General features: G+C 47.2%; 1 long non-coding RNA gene across 3 annotated transcripts in view; it reads right to left on the bottom strand.

Moving 5' to 3' along the window:
* LOC119977577 overlaps nucleotides 1–22616 on the bottom strand; it is an 86537-nt gene extending 63921 nt beyond the window's left edge. For all 3 annotated transcript variants that reach the window (XR_005463224.1, XR_005463226.1, XR_005463225.1), the window contains exons 1-3: nucleotides 22434–22616; nucleotides 11630–11788; nucleotides 9547–9829 (exon numbers count right to left, since the gene is read on the bottom strand). This is a non-coding gene — a long non-coding RNA (uncharacterized LOC119977577). The remainder of the gene's footprint in view (nucleotides 1–9546; nucleotides 9830–11629; nucleotides 11789–22433) is intronic.
* Nucleotides 22617–22635: the final 19 nt, after the last annotated feature.

The raw sequence follows: 22635 nt of genomic DNA, 5'->3' as shown, positions 1-22635 counted from the left end.
GTGGCGTCGTCTTCGTCTTGGGTATTGCTGTCATCCAATGTATCGACGATCTGCCATGGCATCATGGTGTTGGATTCATCTACCACGAGTAGATTCGTGTTGAGCTTTGCGACCGTGTCGCTGATGCTGTGATCAGCATATCCGAATAACTCAGCCATGTCTGAGTAGTATTCTTCGAAAACCAAATCATCTTGGTTGGATTCATCCACCACGAGTAGATTTGTGTTGAACTTTGCGACCGTGTCGCTGATGCTGTGATCATCATATCCGAATAACTCATCCATGTCTGAGTAGTACTCTTTGAAAAACAAACCATTTTTTGTTGTTTCGGAAATCTTTTTGTTCTCTTCACTTTGGGTTGTGCAGACTGCTTTTTTCAGGGTGTTGTGCGAGTTGTTTTTAACTGCTGGTTTAAGTTCAGGCGTTTTTCTGTGTTCTTTTCTTTTTGATCTGGACTGGATTTCAGCATTTTGGCTTTGTGAAAAATTCATGTTATTCCTTCTTTTCAATCTGTACTTTTCACTCGCGATTTGTTGTTCTTTTAGTGAATTTTTAAGTTTTGCATCACTCAGTCTCTGTGCAGTTTGGCCTCTGAGCATGCCTTGCTGTTCAAATTTCTGGCAGTACTCTTCAAATTTGTTTAGTATTGTTTGTAAGCTGTTGCGGTCTTCATCTTTTGAGTATTTAAATCCATTGTATACTTTCCTAGCTTCATGTCCTGCGATGAGCATTGCTATTTTAAGTTCGTCTGGGGCTGCTGCTACATCATTAGCTATGATATAAATATTGAACATTTGTTTAAACATTTTCCAGACATTTCTTACATTGCCAGTCGTGTTCAGCTGAGGTGGGTATCCATGCCACATCCTCCAATCACTCCAATCAGCGATGTCTTCCCAAGTCGAATATCCAGTGAGAGATTTCCATGGCATTTTGTTCTTTCTGTATCTGCAGCTGAGTTGTCCTGTAGTAAGCGTCTGAAGCCACTCCTGGTACCATGTGTTGTTCCTCGTGTCCTAATAAAGCTCGTAGTCTCAAATGTGGAGAAGATGCTTTATTGTGAATTTGTTCTCTCTTCAGAGCTTAACTTACGGCTACCTCAAATGCTGCCTGCTTGTGTATCTGTGTCCTGCTACCAGTTCTGCCTTCCGTGAAGTGTGTCCTCACTTCCTGTCCCGGTGTATTTATAGCTCTCCCGTGCTCCCTCTAGTGTTTGCTCAGTTGTACTGCATCTAGTCAAATCTACGATCACCACAATAATAATCTTCATTAGTGTCATAAGTAGGCTTACATTAACACTGCAATGAAGTCACTGTGAAAATCTCCTCATCGCCACACAATGGCGCCTGTTTGGGTACACAGAGGGAGAATTCAGAATGTCCAAATCACCTAACAGCACGTCTTTCGGGACTTGTGGAAGGAAACCGCAGCACCCGGAGGAAACCCACGCAGACACGGGGAGAACGTGCAGACTCCGCACAGACCGTGACCCAAGCTGGGAATCGAACCTGGGACCCTGGCACCTGTGAAGCAACAGTGCTAACCACTGTGCGGAGTGCTTCTGAGACGACCGACCCGCTTTTCAATAAGAGTTATTCTTCCTCCTGCGCCGTGCTAACAGGGTGGAAGAGATGGGATGTGCTTGGAGCAATTCGAAGATCTCCAAGCTGAAGAATCCTCAGTTGTCAGTCCATTCAGAAACTCTTTTGTCCAGAGTGGGATCTTATTGTGCAGCTGAAGCCAAGACACCCACTGGACCAGCCCCGGTCTCAGAGCAAACAAGTAGTTTAGTGCAAAGTTCTGGCTTTGCTGTTTCTCTCCCATTGATCTTGTTACCACCTTGTGCAGGTCCTGCCTAATTTATGTACTCCAGCTGGATTTCTTAAATTGCACTTGCGGTACATCCCCAAGGGGAAGCCTCTTTCCTCTGTAAATGGAAAAGTCATATTTGTTGCTAATACTGGCTGTAAAACTGGAAACATTTTCTCTCTCAATCCAGTCTGTCAACCATCATTTAGATATACATTCTTTTCAAATAAAACAAAGTAACGTCAGTTTTTATATATATTTTATGATTCCAGGCCAAAACAATAATAAAAAAAAAGTCAAGTTTTGAATGTACATTATTATTCGGGATTGAATTGACCTCTTCTGAACAACTTGATTAAGTTCACTAGGGATTGCTGTACGAAGATGGATTAATACAATAATCGATCACATACTCAGCCGTGAATTGAGAGCTGTCCAGCTCTGTTGCTGAATTGAGTCATAATACAATATCCCCTTCACTTTCAGCCAAGTCCTGGGTGTATTGGGAATTGTATTGCAGTTATAAACTTTCAGCCCAATTGCTTCAGCTTTCTTTTTGACTGCGGAAAGTCACTTGTGGGGCCCGTTCTATCGAACTGGAGTGACAGGAATTATCTGTCTTAATTGTTCAGTTGAGAATCCCGGCATGAATCATTCTTAAGTGAAAGAGCTATTTGAACAGGCTGAAATTGTTCGCTCCAGTGGCGGTAGGTAGTGTCACAGAGTCATAGAGGCCTCCAGCACAGAAAACGCCCTTCAGCCCATCACATCAAAAACAACCACCTAAATATTTCCTCCCATTTTCAAGCATTTAGCCCATATCCGTGTTTGCCTTGGCATCACAAGTGCACATCTAATAACGACCTTATTATTGTCACCAATATGAAGTTACTGTGAAAAGCCCCTAGTCGCCACATTCCGGCACCTGTTCGGGTAAGCTGGTACGAGAATTGAACCTGTGCTGCTGGCCTTGTTCTACGTTACAAACCAGCTGTCTTAGCCCACTGAGCTAAACTAGCCCGTTAAATACAGCCCGTTAAATACTTTCTAAATACTTTTTAAATGTTATGAGGGTCACCGCCTCCACCACCCTTTCAGGCAGCGAGTTCCAGACTTTCACCATCCTCTGGGTGAAAATGTTTTTCCTCACATCCCCTCTAAACCTCCTGCCCCTTACCTTCAATCTATGCTCCCTGGTCATTGATTCCTCTACCAAGGGGAAATGTTCCTTCCTGTCCACTCTGTCAATACCCCTCATAATTTTATACATCTCAATCATGTCCCCCCTCAGTCTCCTCTGCTCCAAGGAAAATAACCCCTGTCTATCTTCAGAACGTAACCTCTCCAGCCCAGGGAACACCTTGGTAAACCTCCACCCTTTTCAGTGCTATCACATCCCTCCTACAATGTGGATTCCAGAACTGGGCACAATATTCTAGCTGTGCCCTAACTAACATTTAATACAGTTCTAGCATAACCTCCCTACTCTTAAACTCTATGCCTCAACGTCCAGTACTTTCCTGGGGCGGAGAAACTACGACATCTTCTTCGCAGCCTCCAACACATCATCAGCGAGGATGGACATCTTGCCAAGGTCATCCCCACACCCCCACTACTGGCCTTCAAACAACCGCGCAACCTCAAACAAACCATTGTTTGCAGCAAATTACCCAGCCTTCAGAACAGCAACCACAACACCACAAAACCCTGCCAGGGTAATCTCTGCAAGACATGCCAGATCATCGACATGGACACCACCATTACACGTGGAAACACCACCCACCAGGTACGCGGCGCATACTCGTGCGACTCGACCAATGTAGTCTACCTCATACGCTGCAGGAAAGGATGTCCCGAAGCGTGGTACATTGGCGAGACCATGCAGACACTGCGACAACGAATAAACGGGCATCGTGCGACTATCAACAGGCAGGACTGTTCCCTTCCAGTTGGGGAACACTTCAGCAGTCAAGGACATTCAGCCTCTGATCTCCGGGTCAGCATTCTACAAGGAGGCCTTCAGGAGACGCGACAACGCAAAATTGCTGAGCAAAAACTTATAGCTAAGTTCCGCACGCATGAATGCGGACTCAACCGGGATCTGGGATTCATGTCGCATTACATTCGGCCCCCACCAACAAGCCTGAACTTGCAGAGGCCTACCGACTGAACTGGCTTGGGACAATTCACACCTCTTTAACCTGGAGTTACCCCCTCTCTCTCTGCATCTTTGATGATTTGATTGCCTGCAGGTGCTCGCATTCCGGGGCATCTCTGACTGTGTCTATATAAACATTTCTGGAACAAGCCTTTCCATTCACCTGAAGAAGGAGCCGTGCTCCGAAAGCTCGTGTTTGAAACAAACCTGTTGGACTTTAACCTGGTGTTGTAAGACTTCTTACTGTGCTCAACGAATAAAGGCAAGGGTACTCGTCTATATAATGTTCACACACTCTGTCATCGAGGGCAGGTATCCTGCACTGCAGATTTTATCCACAAATGTACATTCACATCCAAAAACCTGCCCATCACACTTCAGGTAGGGCACACATGAATTTTGCACTGTAAAGGAATGCGACCAGGGATGAGGGAGAAATGAGAGAAACTGGGATTGTTAAAACCATAAGACGCAAGCGCAGAAGTAGGCTATTCGGCCCATCAAGTCTTCTCCACCTTTTAATGAGATCATGACTGATCTGATATAATCCTCAACTCTATTTTCCTGCCTTATCCCCATAAACCTTGATTCTGTTAATGATTAAAAATCTGCCTTTGAAAATTCTTAATGACCCAGCCTCTACAGCTCTCTGCGGTAAAGAATTCTACAGATTCACTGACCCCTGAGGCAAGAAATTCCTCCTCACCTCTGTCTTAAATTGGATGACTCGTTTCTCTGAGATTATGCCCTCTGATCCGAGACTCTCCCACAAGGGGAAACATCCTTTCAGCATCTGCCCTGACAAGTCCCCCTAGTTCAGAGATGGCTAAGGAAAGATTCCATAGAGGTGTTCAAAATTATGAAAGGTTTTGATATAGTAAGCAAGGAGAAAAAATGTATTCACTGAAACCAGAGGACACACACTAAAGATAATTGGGAAAAGAAACCGAGTGGCGATGAGGTGAATTTATTTTACACAATGAGCTGTTCTGATCTGGAATTCACTGTCTGAAACGATGGTGGAAGCAGATTCAATAAGAGCTTTCAAAAGGGAATCGGATCAATACCTGAAAAGGAAAAACATAATTGCAGAGCTCTTGGATAGGAGAGGGGTGCATGACTAATTGGATTACTCTTTCGAAGAGATGGCACAGACATGATCTCCTTATATTTCTCTGAACTGGAAAAGAAAGGAGAAAGAAAGTGATTTCCTGCTGGTGAGCAGATTGTGACTCAAGGGGGCTGGTTCTGGATTGTTTAGCAAAGAGCTAGCATAGCCCTGGCAGGTCAAGTGACCTTTTTCCATACTGCAAATCTTGTTGTTCTGTCTCTTCTGACCACAGATTGTCTTCTGTCTGATAAGGTAATTTGATTTGGTGGTCTTAAAGGGATACATCACATTACACACCGCTGCACCTTACTAATTACAGATGTTTGTAAATTTATTTATTGGTTCATCATTGGGTCATCATTTGTGACTCCTCAGATACTGAAGCAGTCCATGTCCATATGTAGCAGGACTCAGACATCAGTCAGGCTTGGGTTGTTAAGCGGCAAGTAGCAAATGCCACGCAATGGCTGTCTCTAATAAGAGAGAATCTAACCATCGCCCTTAACATTCAATGGCATTACCAGTGCTGAATCGCCCACTGTCAACATCCTGGCCATACCATTGACCAGAAACTGAATTGCACCAACTATATAAATACTGTGACTACAAAAGCAGGTCAGAGGCTGGGATTCTGTGGAGAGTAACTCACTTTCCGACTCCCCAAGGCACAAGTAAGGAATGTGATGGAAAATTCTCCACTTGCCTGGATGAGTGCAGCCCCATCAATACTCAAGAAGCTTGACTCCATCCAGGATAAAGAAGCCCACTTGATTACCACACCGTCCACCATCGAAGCACAGTGGCAGCAGTGTGTACCATCTATAAGATGCCCTGCAGCAACTTATCAAGGCTCCTACAACAGTACCTTGCAAACCCAAAACCTCCATTATTTAGAAGAGGAAGGGTAGCAGATACATGGGAACACCACCACCTGCAAGTTCCCCTCCAAGCCACTCAGCATCCTGACATGGAAATGTGTCGCCATTCCTTCATTGTCACTGGGTCAAAATCCTGGAACTCTTTCCCCAACAGCACGGTGGGTGTACCTACACAATAGGGATTGCAGCAGTTCAAGAAGGCAACTCACCACCACCTTCTCAAGGGCAATTAGAGATGGACAATGGAAATTCTGATCTAGCTGTCACCCATGTCCCATGAAAGGATAATAAAACATTTATAAAATGTGCATTATCTGAAAGACTGTGAGCAATATCAGAGTAAGACTTGTATCGAATACAGTTATTAAAACTACTGGTTTTATAGAGTACAATAAATTCTGAATTATGTTCGATATATAGATTTGTTTAAATTGTCTGTTTTTAAAAAATCTCTAACAGTTCTCTTTATATCTGCAGTTTCAATTCACATCGTGTTAAAAATTAAACAATATAATCAATCCAATTCAAAGCATACTTTGGGTAAAAGCTAAATAGCCTCTCGTATTTTGGCACTGCAGAAGTCAATAAATTAAATTGAATCCTGCAATAGTGTTAAACAGTAAGTAACTTATTTGGAAAAAACAATTGCTTAGCTTTGCTTATTAAAGAATACTCCACAGGGTGCGACAGTGATTGGTGTGAATGAGTTACCTGAGTCACAGGTGAGGAGGAACATCTCTGCCTTGTCTCTATACTCCAGCAGGCCATCCTGAGAATCCCGGGTTTTCATGGAGTCGGGCTGACTCTGGAAGCCGAATAAAATGACGGCTGGTACCCGATTCTCGGATTCCCATTCCTGGTGCCAGCAATTTTTACTGGCGCAGAATAAGAAGGTGGGTAGCAAGTCCGCATCCCACACTCCCGACCTAGCTGTTTCCGTTGTTGGTTCAGCCATCTCGTAACCCCCTGCAATTTGTGCAGAGGCTGGTTAGCTTCTCAAGGACTCGTGGTTCATGCTTCCTGAAAAGAGTCATGAACCATGGTCTGGATTCGAGAACCCTTTGACAGGTGAGTTTAAAAGCTCTTACCTTGCCCGCTCTATGCCCCCCTGGCATCTCCATTCCCCCTCCAAACTCCCCATTCCCGCTAACATCTCCAATGTCCCCATCCCGCTCCATACTCGCCGAAACCTCCAAGCCCACTCACCCAGAATGAATTTGGTACAGAACTTAAGTGGCATGACAAATTTTCAGGTGGTCATGGAAAGAAAACACCCATTCCGGGGCAACATTCTCCCCTACCCTGCGGGGCGAGGGGTCCCTGCGTAGCGGAGTAGCGCTATTCTCCGCACCTTTAGGGGCTAGGCCCACGCCGGAGTGGCTCCCGCTCCGCCGACTGGCGCCAACGGCCTTTGGCGCCTCGCTGATCAGCGTCGGGGATGGCCGAATGGCCTTCGCCGGTCGGCGTGAGTCCGCGCATGCGCCGGAGCGTCAGCGGCCGCTGACGTCACCACCGGCGCATGCGCGGTGGAGGGGGTCTCTTCCACCGCCGCTATGTTGGAGGTCGTGGCGGCGGCGGAAGAAAAACAGTGCCCCCATGGCACAGGCCCGCCCGCCAATCGGTGGGCCCCGATCGCGGGCCAGGCCACCATGGGGGACACCCCCCGGGGTCCGATCGCCCCGCGCCCCCCCAGGACCCCGGGGCCCGTTCGCGCTGCCTGCTCCCGCCGGCACAGAGGTGGTTTAAACCATGTCGGCGGGAGAGGCCTGACAGTGGCGAGACTTCAGCCCATCGCGGGCCGGAGAATCACCGCGGGGGGCCCGCCGATTGGCGGGGCGCGATTCCCACCCCCGCCGATTCCCGGGTGGCGGAGAATTACGGCCACGGCGGGGGCGGGATTTACACCGGCCCCGGGCGGTTTCCCGACCCTGCAGTGGGTCGGAGAATTCCGCCCCTGCTTTGAAAAAAATGTTCCTTTTAAAACTTTGTAAACATGTCCAAATAAGTATACAGATATTGAAAGAACAGATCAAAGAAGGAATAGCTTGTTTTAACCTCATAAAGATATCAATCATTCAAAGTTAAAACTCTATTTCAGCCTTGGAGCTCAGCCAAGCATTCACAATGAGACCATCTAGCAACTATGTCAATAGAAACTGAGACCAGACCTCTGTTTCTACCTTTGATTTATTGATATCTTCATAAAGTTTTAATAAATTATTCTTTATTTGATCTGTTTTGTTAATGTCTGTATGTTTATTTGGACACGATTAAGAGGTGTGGCACGAGGTAAACCTTGACTGGCAGTTTCTGACTGACACTTTTAAAATGTTGAAAGGGTAGCTTTTTTTTTTTCAAGCTGATTTCTGAATGGGTGTTTTTTCAGGAGCATTTGAAGACTTGCTATTTCCATTCTATGGCTCAATTGTTCCATGCATAGTGCATACTGGGTAAATGGGCATGGTGGATTCCCATAGGAGGGAGCATGGGAAGCAGATGGGAGAATGAGGGGGTATGCGAGTTTGAGGGGTAGAGGGCCTAACATCCTTTAATACAACTGGACTGATGTCCCAGAGAAGTGAGAAGCATCCTAACCAGCTGTGTCATTACTCACACATCTTCAAACTGCCTCCGGGGTCCTGCCCTTGCCCCCCTGGGATGTCCCGCGGGGCTATTTGTATGGAAACCAATCTGCTGACCCAGGAAATTTCCTCCCTCGACTTCCCACCTCATTAACAAAAATTTGGACCCTAGTGCCCCACTCAGACGTAGCTATGGAAATAGTGTTGTGAATCAATGCTGCGCCCCCGACCCAAGTAGATGGTTCAGGCAGTGAGTGTCCATGAGTGTTTGAGCGCAGGGCCATTAGAACTGACCCTGTTGGAGCAAACCTGCACAGATAGGCCTTCCTCTGAGATCAGCGAATGGCAATTAGGGACCATGCCTCAGGACCATGGTTGAATCGGCCCCTTCTCGCTGGCTTGGGAACTGCAGCTGAATTCAACTCAATCAGCAGGGAGGGCAGGGCTGGAATCAGCAGCTCTTTTTGCTTTCTCTTGCTCGGCACCTTACCAACCAACTTTCTATTGGTAGCTCGGAGCAAAAGTGTCAAAACCTGGCAAAATGGGAAGTCAAGTGATTCAGATCTGGGTCCTCAGCTGGTCAAGACTTTTCCTTTTTGCAAGTTTGACTGCAAAGGCGAAGTTATCGCGGCCAATTCCGCCCCTGAAACTGATTATCCGATGATTGTCACACTCCCATCTGTGGAAGCTTGCTGTGTGTAAATTGGTCTCTGCATTTCCTCCATTACAACAGTAACTGCACTTCAAAAAGTCTGTGACTGGCTGCAGAGGTCAAGAAAGGTTTTACGTATCGATGCAAGCCCTTTCTCGTCGTGATTAAATAATATGCAGATGATTATTTCATTACTCACTTAAATTATTTCTTTTTGTTGCAATATGTACTTCAATCAACAGACATCCTGCCTGAATGAATAACTATCACACCACACGGTGCAGACTTGAGTTTGATGGACACTTCAGTTGGACATTGAGTGGCAGCAGCCTTTTACGCAGGTTAATATCACTTACCATCGCCCAGCAACAGCATCTGCCATCTAATCGCACACAATTATCAGTCAATTGCTGTAGGTTTGGGTATTGACAGCATGGCATCACTTGAAGGGACATCGGCCTGCCATCAATAGCGTTGCATTTTGTCGCGCAGGGTTGCCAGCAAAGCTTTAATGGAATAATGCAACATCTTTTCCACAGATCGGGGGTGGGAGGGGGTCACTGGGGGTGGGGAGGAGAGTAGCTGAAATCCTCTGTAGAACTCCTGTTTTGTTTTACCCCGTTGTTTGGATGTGATCGCCTGCAAACAAATAGGTGGATTGAATGAGAGAACGTTGACATGCCTATCATGGAGCCCTAATGTTAACAAACACTGGGTTGTCATGCACATCATGCCTGAGCAGGCTGAATAGAAGGTGCTATTTAAAGCTACCCCACAGTCAATTAAAATACAGTAATGATGACATCTCCAGCATACATGATGATCAAAGCAGAGATTGCCCACACAGCTTCTGACATGAAAACAGTGTGTTTGGCGGCGGACTGACACAGAGTAACAGGTCAGGTAATTATGAGAAAATCTATGATGTATCTGTTCGAATTGCTTAGCTTTTCCCATTATCAGAGCCATCAGAGTGAGCAGCGCTTTTCACTGCCAGTGATAGCTCGTAAAGCTGGTGACACTGTGCTCCCCTGCTGCAGATGGCGGTTCAGGAAGGGCTGAATTAATTTGACAATAAATAGGTGACAGCAGTTTCTGGCTCTCCCAATTTTTAATTGTGCCAAGACAGCTTCCCCCCCCCCCCCCCCCCCCCCCCCCTCTCCTCCTTTCCCACATCTGGGATTCGCTCGGAAGCAGAGCCGTGATTAGTGATTCTCCTCAGCTTTGCTGCGGTTTGATTTGCATGATAATTAGTTGACATCAACAAATTTTATTTTTTCAAACCAAATTGCATACATTAATTATGGTGATTAAAGCATTCGGTGAACTTTGCCTTGATGTGTTTATTAAATTAATAAAGAACTTGACAGATGAGCGTGCAATACTCCTGGTGCAGAAAGCAGCCAAGGACATGAGTTTGTTTAAATGTGCAGCAAATTATCTGCTTCACCAACATTGCAATGACTCCTATTGTTAGCAGCTTTTCCCACTTTTCTTCTTCAACTAACCGCTTCCATTAATTAACCCATGGGTGACCAGAAGGCATTTTAAAATGCTGCCATTTTTTCTCCTCTGACAAGTGATTTCCTTGACTATTTTAACAGTGAGTGATATTGAGGAGAATCTTAACAGCTTTCACTTCTGGGTGGTAATAAGGATTCTTTATGGGCTCGATAAAACAATATAAGGTGCATATTATTAGGGAACAGAAGTGAGGGCACCATTTCACACAAAAGCAGGACGGGCAGCACGGTAGCATTGTGGATAGCACAAATGCTTCACAGCTCCAGGGTCCCAGGTTCGATTCCCGGCTTGGGTCACTGTCTGTGCGGAGTCTGCACATCCTCCCCGTGTGTGCGTGGGTTTCCTCCAGGTGCTCCGGTTTCCTCCCACAGTCCAAAGATGTACAGGTTAGGTGGATTGGCCATGCTAAATTGTCCCTTAGCATCCAAAATTGCCCTTAATGTTGGGTGGGGTTACTGGGTTATGGGGATAGGGTGGAGGTGTTGACCTTGGGTAGGATGCTCTTTCCAAGAGCCGGTGCAGACTCGATGGGCCGAATGGCCTCCTTCTGCACTGTAAATTCTATGAACATGGACTCTATGAACAGGATGCAGGGTGGACAAAAAAACAAAAGTGGAAAGAGAACCAGGTCGCATTGGGACAACCCAAATGTTGCTCAGGTTGGATCACTGAAGAAAGGTTGGCCAGAGTTCTCCCCTCTTTGCGATTCAATTATCCCATTGATAATCGGTGGGAAGATAGAATTCCACCGCCAGCGAATGCCGCGCGGCCAAGGAACACTCGGCAGGTGGACCGGAGAATCCCGCCCGCTAACTCTCTCTCCACAAAAGCTGCCAGGCCTGCGGAATGGGTGCTGCGGTTTCTGTTTTTATCGTCATGCTGACTTGGATTTTTTTTTTGGCCAACTCTTTATACTTGCGGCAGTTTGGGGGAGGCCTTTTGTACTTCTTTGATGGGCTGTGGGTGTTGCTGGCAAATTAGATTGTTCATCGACGAAAGAAGAACACGTCATGTTGACATTATGCAAAATGATCCGAGGTTACATTTTGATGGAAGTTACTTCAGGGTTTCCATCTGTGAACACAATCAAAGAAATACTTGTCAAACTGTTTTAATAAAGGTAACAACCGAGGTATTTTTGTTGATATTGTCCTGGACCAACAGTTGGTGGGTGTGTTTTCAAAAGCACCAGTTTGTGTCAGTTTATAAAGTGCAGATATCTGGGGCCAACAGTTGCAATGTGGCAATGTCACTGGCTTAGTAATCCACAGGGCAAGGCTAATGCTCTTGGGACATGGGTTCACAGTCCATCACGGGGGTCTCCATGAGAGGAAGGCACCCCCAGTCTGCAAGGACCTTCCAATGGAGCTTAAAAATTGAAGCTGGGTGGGAAAAGACACCTTAAATGGCTGCTTAAGGGCCTTACTTGGCGCATGGACGAGCTTCCCACCTGAGACACTATTGTAAAACCGTGTCAAATTCGGGGCAGGTGAGATTGTGGAGGGAATCACGTCCATACTATTATACGCTCATTCCCCCATCTTAAATTCAGAGTTAGCTGCATTTCCAATTTCTCCCTTCTCTCCTTCATTTGACTTAATCCTCGAAATAGATTCCGCTGTGAATTTTTAAATGCCCGAGTCTTTCGGCACAATTTCTTTCTTCATGCGGTGTTCCGATTCGAGGGAATGTATGGCTGGTACTCGGAGGAGATTTTACTTATGGATAAAATCCAGGCCATTGTCTTGTCATTGCTGTTGGTGGGAGTTTACTTTGTGAACATTGGCTGTTTTAGCCGTGCATTCTCTCCAACCACCAGGGAAAATAAGGCTGCTTCGCAATGACTAATAGTCAAGGACTTCAGGATCTTCCAAAGCATTTGATAACTAATTAGGCACTTCCGGGTGGGATTCTCCGACCTCCCGCCGGATTGGAGAATTGCCGAGGGGCGGCGTGAATCCCGCCCCCACCGGCTGCCGAATTCTCCGGCGCCGGGAATTTGGCAGGGGCGGGAATCGCGCCACGCCGGTCGGCTGCCGCTGGCAGCGCCCCCCCCCCCTCCCCCCCGGCGATTCTCCGGCCCACGATGGGCCGAGTGGCCGCCCGTTTTCGGCGGGTCACGCCAGCGTATGTTACGACAGGTATTTGCCGGCGGGACCTGACTCCGTGGGCAGCCTCCAGGGTCCTCGGGGGAGTGCAGGGGGATCTGGCCCCGGGGGTGCCCCCATGGTGACCTGGCCCGCAACTGGAGACCTTGATCCGCGGGCGGGCCTGTGCCATGGGCGCATTCTATTCCTCCGCGCCAGCCGGTGTAATGGTCTGCGCTGGCCAGGGCGGAGATGAACCCCCCCCTGCGCATGCGCTGGGATGACGCCAACTCGCGGCGGTCGGCAGAGGCCCTTCGGCGCCCGCTGGCATGGCGCCAAGCCCCTTCCGCGCCGGAGGGCAGGGCGCAAACCACTCCAGCGCCGGCCTAGCCCCTGAAGGTGCGGAGGATTCCGCAGCTTCGGGGTGGCCCAACGCCGGAGTGGTTCACGCCACTCCTTCGCGCCGTAGTTGCCCGCCCTGCCGGTTTCCGAAGAATCCCACCCGTGAAGTGTCATTGTGCTAATTTAAGAAAGATCAGGTTAATATAGTAACATGTACCAAATCTTTGAGGCTTTACCCAAGTTACAACCTACTAATATGCTGAAAGGCATTTGTTCTCAAGCAGGCCCAATAAGTAACTGCCACTCTAATAGAATGGCCCACGGTTGCTGCAAATTGTTCTCTCCATTCAGGCACCGGTAATTCCGTTAAACAAAAAGTTCAGCTAACTTTTTAAAATCCTTTTCTGTGATGGGATGCTGTCCATCCCTAATTGCTCTTGATCTTAGTGTTTTGCTGGGCCATTTCAGAGGGTAGCTAAGAGTCTGTGGTCTGGAGTTACATGTAGGCCAGACTAGGTAAGGATGGCAGATTTCCCTTTGCCGAAGGGCATTAGTGAACCAGATGCATTTTCAACAAGTGATGATCGTTCCATGGTCACCAATACTGAGACTATTATTGTACTCCAGATTTTAAATCCACTGTCCATTCTGGTAATAAACCAAATGAAGGAGAAAAGGGGGAGATCCTGAATTCAAAGTAATTTAACTCAAGTTTTTTGATAATTCAAGTACTTTGGTTGAATTATTGTTGGCTTAAATGCTTCATTGGAATTGTGAGCACAAAAATTATTCGAGTTGTCCTCTTCTTTTATTTCCTCTTGTGGGAGAGTCTGGTACCAGAGGGCAGCATCTCATATTATGGGGCCGCCCATTTCAGACAGAGATGAGGATGAATTTATTCTCTCAGAGGGTAATAAATGTGTGGAATTCTTTACGCAGAGGGCTATAGAGGCTGGGTCACTAAATATGCTTAAGGCTGAGAGAGACAGATGGTTAATCAGTAAGGGAATCAAGGGTAATGGGGATGAGGCAGGAGAGTGGAGTTGAGGATTATATCAGACCAGTAACGATCTCATTGAATGGCGGAGCAGACTCAATGGGCTGAATGGTCTACTTCTGCTCCTACGTCTTATGGTCTTATTGTCTTACAGTAGTCTGTATTATGATAAATGTTTGCAAGACAGATTAGGAGATGGTCTGTTCTTAGCTCTTCCGTCACTCATTCCGCCATGCATTGCTGATGATATAAAGATGAGTAAGAAAGCAATTGTGAGGAGGGTACAAAGTGTCTGCCAATGGATAGAGATGGGTTAAGTGAGTGGACTAAAGATTGGCTGGTGGATTATTGTTTGGAGAAATGCCTGGTTTCTATTTTGGAGGGGAGAATAATATTTAAATGGAGAGATTGCAGAAGGCCTCAGTACACAGGGATCTGCAACCATCACAAAAGGTTAGCATGCAGGTACAGCAAGTAATTTGCTAGACAAATGGAATGATTGCCTTTATTGCAAAGGGGATTGGATAAGTAGGGATAAAGCAAATTACTGCGGATGCTGGAGTCTGAAACATAAACAGAAAATGCTGGACAATCTCAGCAGGTCTGACAGCGCCTGTGGAGAGAGAACAGGGCTAACATTTCGAGCCTGGATGACTCTTTGTCAATGCTGAGTGACCTGCTGATAATAAATAGGGAAGTCTCGCTACACCAAAAGAGCAAATGCTGGAAAATCTCAGCAGGTCTGGCAGCATCTGCAAGGAGACAAAAGAGCTAACGTTTCGAATCCAGATGACCCTTTGTCAAAGCTTCAAAGTCTTGCTATATCTTCACAGGGCTGCACCTGGAGTACTGGATATAGTTTTGGCTTCCTTAAGGAGGGATATACTTCCAGATCAGAGAAAGTCCGCTCGACTGATTCCTGGGTTGAAGGAGTTGTCTTATGAGGAAAGATTGAGCAGGCTGGGCCTGTGTCCATTGGAGTTTAGAAGAATGAGAGGCGATTTTTATTAAAACATTTAAGATTCTGAGAAGGCTCGACAGGGTAGACGCTGAGAGGCTGTTTCCTCTCTTTGGATTTAAAAATAGGGACTTGCCGATTTAAGACCGAGATGCGGAAGAATTTCTTCCCTCAGAGTGTTGTCAGTTTTTGGAATTCTTTTCCACAGAGACATGGAGACTGAGCCATTGAATATATCAGCAGGGAAGTTCGGGATTTTTTGGAGATAGGCAAGAATACGAATTTGGGGCAGCAATCAGATCAAACATTATCTTGTTGAATGGTCGGGCAGGCTTGATGGGTGGAGTGACCTACTCCTTTTAATATAAACGGTTAATGTTAAATATGTAAATTGACAATCTACATCATCAGTGATGTAAGATCACATGACAACAGAGTATGCTGAGAGATAGTTCTATGCGAAGCCTCGGGCTGAGCTTTGTTCTGTCCATGGTCAGTAGAATGTTCAATATAAGGTTAAGTTTACCAACAGACATGCCTCCAGTAGCCTTTATTGATCCAGACCAATCACAACCTCAACTAAGATCCACAGCAGGGCAGCACGGTGGCCTAGTGGTTAGCACAGCTGCCTCACTGCGCTGAGGTCCCAGGTTCGATGCCGGCTCTGGGTCACTTTCCGTGTGGAGTTCGCACATTCTCCCCATGTCTGCATGGGTTTCTCCCCCACAACCCAAAAATGTGCAGAGTAAGTGGATTGGCCACGCTAAATTGCCCCTTAATTGGAAAAAATAATTGGGTAATCTAAATTTAAATAAATATTAAGATCCACAGCAATTGTTATAGATGGTGGCAGCAGAAAAGACCATGGAAAAAACACCAAGGACGTGATTATCCGGTTTTCCAGACCCGTGTTTCTCGGCGGTACGGCATTCGCTGGCGGTGGAATTCTATCTTCCCACCGATTGTCAATGGGATTTCCCATTGAAGCCGCCCCACGCTGTTGTGAAATGCGCGAGGGGGGGGGGGTGCGCTGCTGATGCAATTTAGCGTGGCCAATCCACCTACCCTGCATATCTTTTGTGTTGTGCGGGTGAGACCCACGCAGACATGGGGAGAATGTGGAAAATCCACATGGACAGCGACCCGGGGCCGGGATCGAACCCGGGTCCTTGGCGCTGTCAGGCAGCGGTGCTAACCACTGCTCCACCGGGCCGCCCTCAGGTGGGCTTTTATGACATTTGATGATAGTTTTTACGGTCACCATCGCTGAAAATAGCTTTGCAGTCCAGATTTACTCATTAAATTTACATCCCACCTTCCAGAGACATTACCCACCGTCTTGTAGAATATGTAAATGTTAACTGGGGCGGGATTCTCTGACCCCGGGCTGGGCGCAATTTATGCGACGCCACCCCGACGCCCGTACACCGATTCTCCGGTTACCAGAGAATTGGCGCCATTGGTTGGTGCGGCGCACCGGTCGGGGGCTACTCTACATGCCCCCCCCCCCCCCCCGGCAATTCTCCGCGCGGGATGGGTCGAGTGGCTGTCGAGATAGGCCGAGTCCCGCCGCCGCCGTTCACATCTGGTTCTACACGGCGGGACCTCAGCGTACATCCAGCGGGGGGGGGGGCGGACTGGTGGGGGGGGAGAGGGGGTCTGACCCTGGGGGGGGGGGCCTCCACCGTGGCCTGGCCCGCGATTGGGGCCTACCTATCGGGGGGGGCGGTTTCTCCTGGTGGGGGCCTCTTTTACTCCGCAGTGGGCCCCTGTAGCTCTACGCCATGTTGCGCCGGGGCCGGCGCAGAGAAGGAAACTAGCGCGCATGCGCGAGTTCACGCCGGTTGCAACCGTTACGACGGCGTCAACACTTAACCTCCGGATCAGAGAATCCAGCCCCTGGTCTCTGGGATGCAAAACTGGTTCACCACAGCTACAGCAGTGTGAACATTTCCTCCCAAAAGTACACACCACAGGTTAGAACAGTAACAATCCACTTGTATTGAATAATGTTCAAGTCCAGTAAGAATGGCAATATTGGGGAGATGGTGGTGTTGAAAATTGAAATTGAAAATCCCTTATTGCCACAAGTTGGATTTAAATGAACTTACTGTGAAAAGCCCCTAGTCGCCACATTCCGGCGCCTGTTCGGGGAGGCTGATACGGGAATTCAACCCGCACTGCTGGCCTGCCTTGGTCTGCTTTAAAAGCCAGCTATTTACCCTGTGCTAAACCAGCCCCTGCTATAGTGGCTACATGGCTAGACTAGTAATCCAGAGGCCCAGGCTAATGCTCCGGGAACATGGGTTCAAATCCCGTCATGGCAGCTGTTGGAATTCAAATGCAAAAGTTTATAATGGAGACCATGACAACTATGCCATAAAATCCCATCTGGTTCATTCATGTCCCTCAGGGAGGGAATTCTGCCACCCTTTCCTGGTCTGGCCGACATGTGATACCAGACCCCCTGCAATGTGGTTGACTCTTAACTACCATCTGAACTGGTTCAAGAGAAATTTGGGATGCGCAACAAATCCTGGCGTTGCCTGCAAAAGCAACATCATCCCATGAACCAATTAAGTAGCCGTATACTGTGCAGAGTAAGGACTCATGCACGGCAATGAGCGAACTGCTAATGCGTCTTTGATGAACTGAGGACCGTATAATGGGCAGGAGACGAAACAAAATAAAAAAACCTGCATTCATGTAGCACCTTTCATGACCTCGGGTCATCCCAATAAATTCCAGACAATCAACATAATCAGGAGAGGATTGAGAAGAGGGAATGAGAACTGAAATGGGAAAATAAGGTGAACAGAATTAAAATATTGGAATTTCTTTTGATATGTAAAACCATGCCGCAGCTGTTAATTTTTGTAATTTACAGTCAATATCATGCGTCCATATCCACTGCTAACCTTTGTATCATTTCATGACTGTCACAGTTTTTGTTTAACCATTAATCTCGGTGAGTCAAAATCAGCAGGCTCGTGGGCTTGGTGGGTGGATGAGGCAGCACTAAAGGAGTGAAACCTATTGTAACACGAGGCGGTAATACACCAGGCAGTAATAATTCCAGATCACAGCTGCAGTTGTCCCACAACTGACCTACGCTATGGCTAAGGTCCCCAGTAACTTCACACTTATTTAAGTAACTTCTGACCCCACCCCTGCTGATTTAGAGCAGTTACGCCCCCCCGCCCCCCACCGTCCCCCCGTCTCCCCCCCCCCACCGTGATTCTTTCTGTTTTCTTACTCATAGGTAGAACCTTAAGACACCAGCTCCGAGGAGAAACCTGCTCCCTTCTGACATTCAGTTAAAGACTATTTAAGGCTTTCAAGCCGAGACCAATTCCAACAGAGCAACTTGCGCCCTCCTGCATCTGACCTCCTGCCCTTTACCCTCACTTTCTGATTGACAGGAACGCAGGAGTGAAAAGGCAAGTGCTGAACAGGAGTACACAATCTGTCTGGCCCTGATTTCAATTTCCAGCCGAGATATAAAGCACTGGAAACCTTTGCACTGAACGGGGTGAGGAAAGTACATTTTTCAGCAGAAGTGTGGTCTGCTCACTAAGTGAAATGATAGCAGGGCATTTACGTTTTCGTGGTCTTTAAGGCGACCGAAGGGTATCTGCATAACTTTTGAAAATCCCTGTGAGAAGACTGCCAGGGGTTATCAGCGTGAGTATTATTCACAGGCAACCACATTACAGCAGCTGGTGGCTTAAAGGAGTTTGAGATTCTATTTGTATCCTTCCAACTGCCACGTGTGTCTCATGGTCAGCACTGAGATTGAACGTAAATCATAACCATAACTTTCCAAATATACTTTCATAAAGCACAGTTAAGTGAATTCCATCATAGGATTCGACAAATAAAATTAAATAAATTCCATAGAATCCCTGCAGTGCAGAAGGAGGCCATTCAGCCCATCGAGGTCTGCACCAGCCCTCTGAAAGAGCAGCCTACACAAACCCAGCTCCCCTGTCCCATCCCAATCACCCCAGTACCTAACCTGCACATCTTTGAACAATAAGGGAAAAATTAGCATGGCCAATACACCTACCCTGCACATCTTTGGACTGCTGGAGGAAACCCACGCAGACACGGGGTGAAAGTGCAAAATCCACATAGTCACCCAGGTCTGGAATTGAACCCAGGTCTCTGACACTGTGAGGCAGCAGTGCTGACCACTGTACCACTGTGCCGCCCATGGCTATCAGTGCAATGCAATCCTCCCAGAGGAAAATCCATTCAAATTTGGAAATGATTGAGACATAGAAATATGGAGAATAGGAGCAGGAGGAGGTCATTAAAGCCTGCTCCACCATTCATTATGATCATGGTTAATCATCCAACTCAATAGCCCAATCCCGTCTGATGAAATGAAAATCGCTTATTGTCACGAGTAGACTTCAAATGAAGTTACTGTGAAAAGCCCCTAGTCGCCACATTCCGGCGCCTGTCCGGGGAGGCTGGTACGGGAATCGAACCGTGCATCTGGCCTGCTTGGTCTGCTTTAAAAGCCAGCGGTTTAGCCGAGTGAGCACAATCAATGGACACGAAACGTAGGTGAAGTCCGAAACGAAAGGCTTTAATTAGCAAGAAGTGAGCCCGGCAGCAGACGTACAGGAAATGGCCTGGCTGCAGGGGAACATGGGTTCTTATACCCCGCCTTGTAGGCGGAGCTACCTTCCTCTTGGGCAATCGGGATAAGAAGCACACGATACTTGGGCCAATGGGCAGCGAGCCCTCTACACCAATGGCAGCTCACACTCCCAGGTACTGTAATACCCCTAATCATACTATCACACCATCTTCCCCTCCCCATATCCTTTCATCCTTTTCGCCCCAGGTGCTATATCAACTGCTTCTTGGTATTGGTGTTCCATTTTAAGATATATCAGATCAATACAGACCGTAGAATCCGTACAATGCAGAATGAGGCCCTTTGGCCTGTCGGATCTGCACCCATTGAGTCTACACTTAGTTCACTTTGAAAGTCAGCCCCTGGCCTGAGTAAGGTGATTGTTGCGAAAGCGGGTCACGTGCCAGCTTTTAAAGGGGCATATCTGAATTAAAGTTACCAAAGTGCATGGAGACAAAATTCTCCCCTGACAGATCGGACAGGTCCAGATGTGACGGAGAACTGCACAGTGGATAGATCTTAACATAATTAAAAAGCTGACGCCAAAACAAAAAAAGATTAAACTTTCAGAGAACATACAGTGCAGAAGGAGGCCATTCGGCCCATCAAGTCTGCACCGACCCACTTAAGCCCTCACTTCCACCCTATCCCAGTAATCCAATAACCCCTCCTAACCTTTTGGTCACTAAAGGCAATTTATCATGGGCAATCTACCAAATCTGCACGTTTTTGGATTGTGGGAGGAAACCGGAGCAACTGAAGGAAACCCACGCGCACACGGGGAAAACGTGCAGATTCCGCACAGTGACCCTGCGGGGAATCAAACCTGGGACCCTGGCGCTGTGAAGCCACAGTGCTATCCACTTGTGCTACCGTGCTGCCCGAAGTTGACCTTCATGGCCTCAGGGTCACAAAGTGCTTTAGAGCCAATCAAATACTCTCAAAGTGTTGCAGTGCCTGGAAATGCGCTATCCAATCTGTGATAATGACCATACAATCTGCATTTTTAAAGTAATGTCGATCAGCGGGCTGGGGTGGATTGGGGGTGGAGGAGGCTGGTTGGGGTGCTGAAATATATTGGCCAAGATAGGAAGGAGGACCCCCGCCCCCCCCCCTACTCTTCTTCAAGATAGTGCCATGGGATTTTTTCTGTCCATCTGGGGCGGCATGGTAGCACAATTTCCCCTTAGTGCCCAAAAGATTAGGCTAGGTTATGGGGATAGGGTGGGGGTGTGGACCGAGGTCGGATGCTCTTTCCGAGGATTGGTGTAGACTCGATGGGCCGAATGGCCTCCTTCTGCATTGCAGGGATTTAATAATTCTATGATCTGCAGACAGAGCAAACAGGTGCCTTGGTTTTAACATCCCTCTGAGGGTCTAGCACTCCCTTGATACTGCAGACTCTGCAAGAACATAAAAAATAGGAGCAGGAGGTGGCCATTCAGCCCTTCGAGCCTGCTCTGCCGTTCATTCTTATCATGGCAGAACATCCAACCATTAGCACCATCACCATGTGATGGGTTTATTGCTCTGCTGCGTCACTATTCTGTGGATAAAATACCACCACTGACCCTTTGTCTGACGAACAACAAGGGAAGAGAAAGAAGACACAGTGATGTCCATCCACAGAACAGGGACTGCAGATTATCCTGGCGAGTAATTACTGATCTCAGCAACAACTGACTATGTCGCACGTTCTTGAGGGGCCAAGATTCCAAAGATGAGTGGCACAATTCTCCAAAGTGTCTTAACCCATGGGCAGCACGGTGGCGCAGTGGTAGCACTGCAATCTCATGGCGCTGGCGTCCCAGGTTTGATCCCGGCTCTGGGTCACTGTCCGTGTGGAGTTTGCACATTCTCCCCGTGTTTGCGTGGGTAGATGGATTGAACCGGCTAAATGACCCCTTAATGATTTGGGTACTTTAAATTTTTTAAAAAAGGGTCTTAACCCATAATTATTTTTAAACCCATATGGCCGGAAGAGATTATCTGGTCATTGATCTGGTTGCTGCTTCTGGGATCTTCCTGTGCGCAAATTGGCTGCTGCGTTCCCAACGCTACAGCAGATAAGTACTTCTCAGCCTGCAGTCATGGTATAACAGATACAACAGTTCAACATTAAAACAAAAATGGCAAAAATATATTCAAGGCGCTGGGTAATTTATTGTTGCATAGCAGGTCAAACTAGCACAAGATTAGCACAGTAACATCCAAAATTGGAGCAGGGAATAATGAAAACTTGCGATTATCAAAGACCGTTTCTCATTGAAAGCCAATGGTAGTGTTTGGAGACCTTTTGATGTCACGAATTGTTGGGTTCACGGACTTTAACCGGATCTTTTAGTCCCTTCTTGCGACTCAAAAATTCATTAATGATCGTGTTTTTTTTTTCAAACCGTCCTAGTGAGACTCTACATGCGTATAAACTCTCTGTTGCAGGGTTCTCAATGCCACCCTTTGAAAAAAATAAAATAAATCCTGCTTCAGAAAGCAGCAACTGAAAAAAAAAAGATCATTATCATCGAAACAGGCCAAGCTTTCCATTCTGTCACACGACTGCCTTGAAACAAAGAGAGCAAGGCATGCTTCCCTTATAGAAACCAACAGTTGGTAAGAGACTTGAAATGAGTGCGGGGATACTGTTTGCCTAGAGTGTGCCTGAGGATCAAGGGCGTCAGACTTACCACAGAACGAGTCTGTCAGCTGGCATCTTGCGGTAATTGTTTCCCATGGCAGGGCCCGAAGAGCCAGGGAAAAGAATGCTCTCGTCAACACCAGAATCAATTTCGCAGTGACTGAATTGTAATTGTTTCATGAGGATCACCTACTTGTTGCTCGACCTGAGAACGATCCACACCGTGATTGGCACTCATTGACCAGGGATTT

The sequence above is a fragment of the Scyliorhinus canicula genome, chromosome 14, assembly GCF_902713615.1.
Source record: "Scyliorhinus canicula chromosome 14, sScyCan1.1, whole genome shotgun sequence".
In the NCBI taxonomy this organism is placed as follows: domain Eukaryota; kingdom Metazoa; phylum Chordata; class Chondrichthyes; order Carcharhiniformes; family Scyliorhinidae; genus Scyliorhinus; species Scyliorhinus canicula.
The sequence above is the reverse complement of the archived record's forward strand: the minus strand, read 5'-3'. Positions and strand labels throughout refer to the sequence as shown.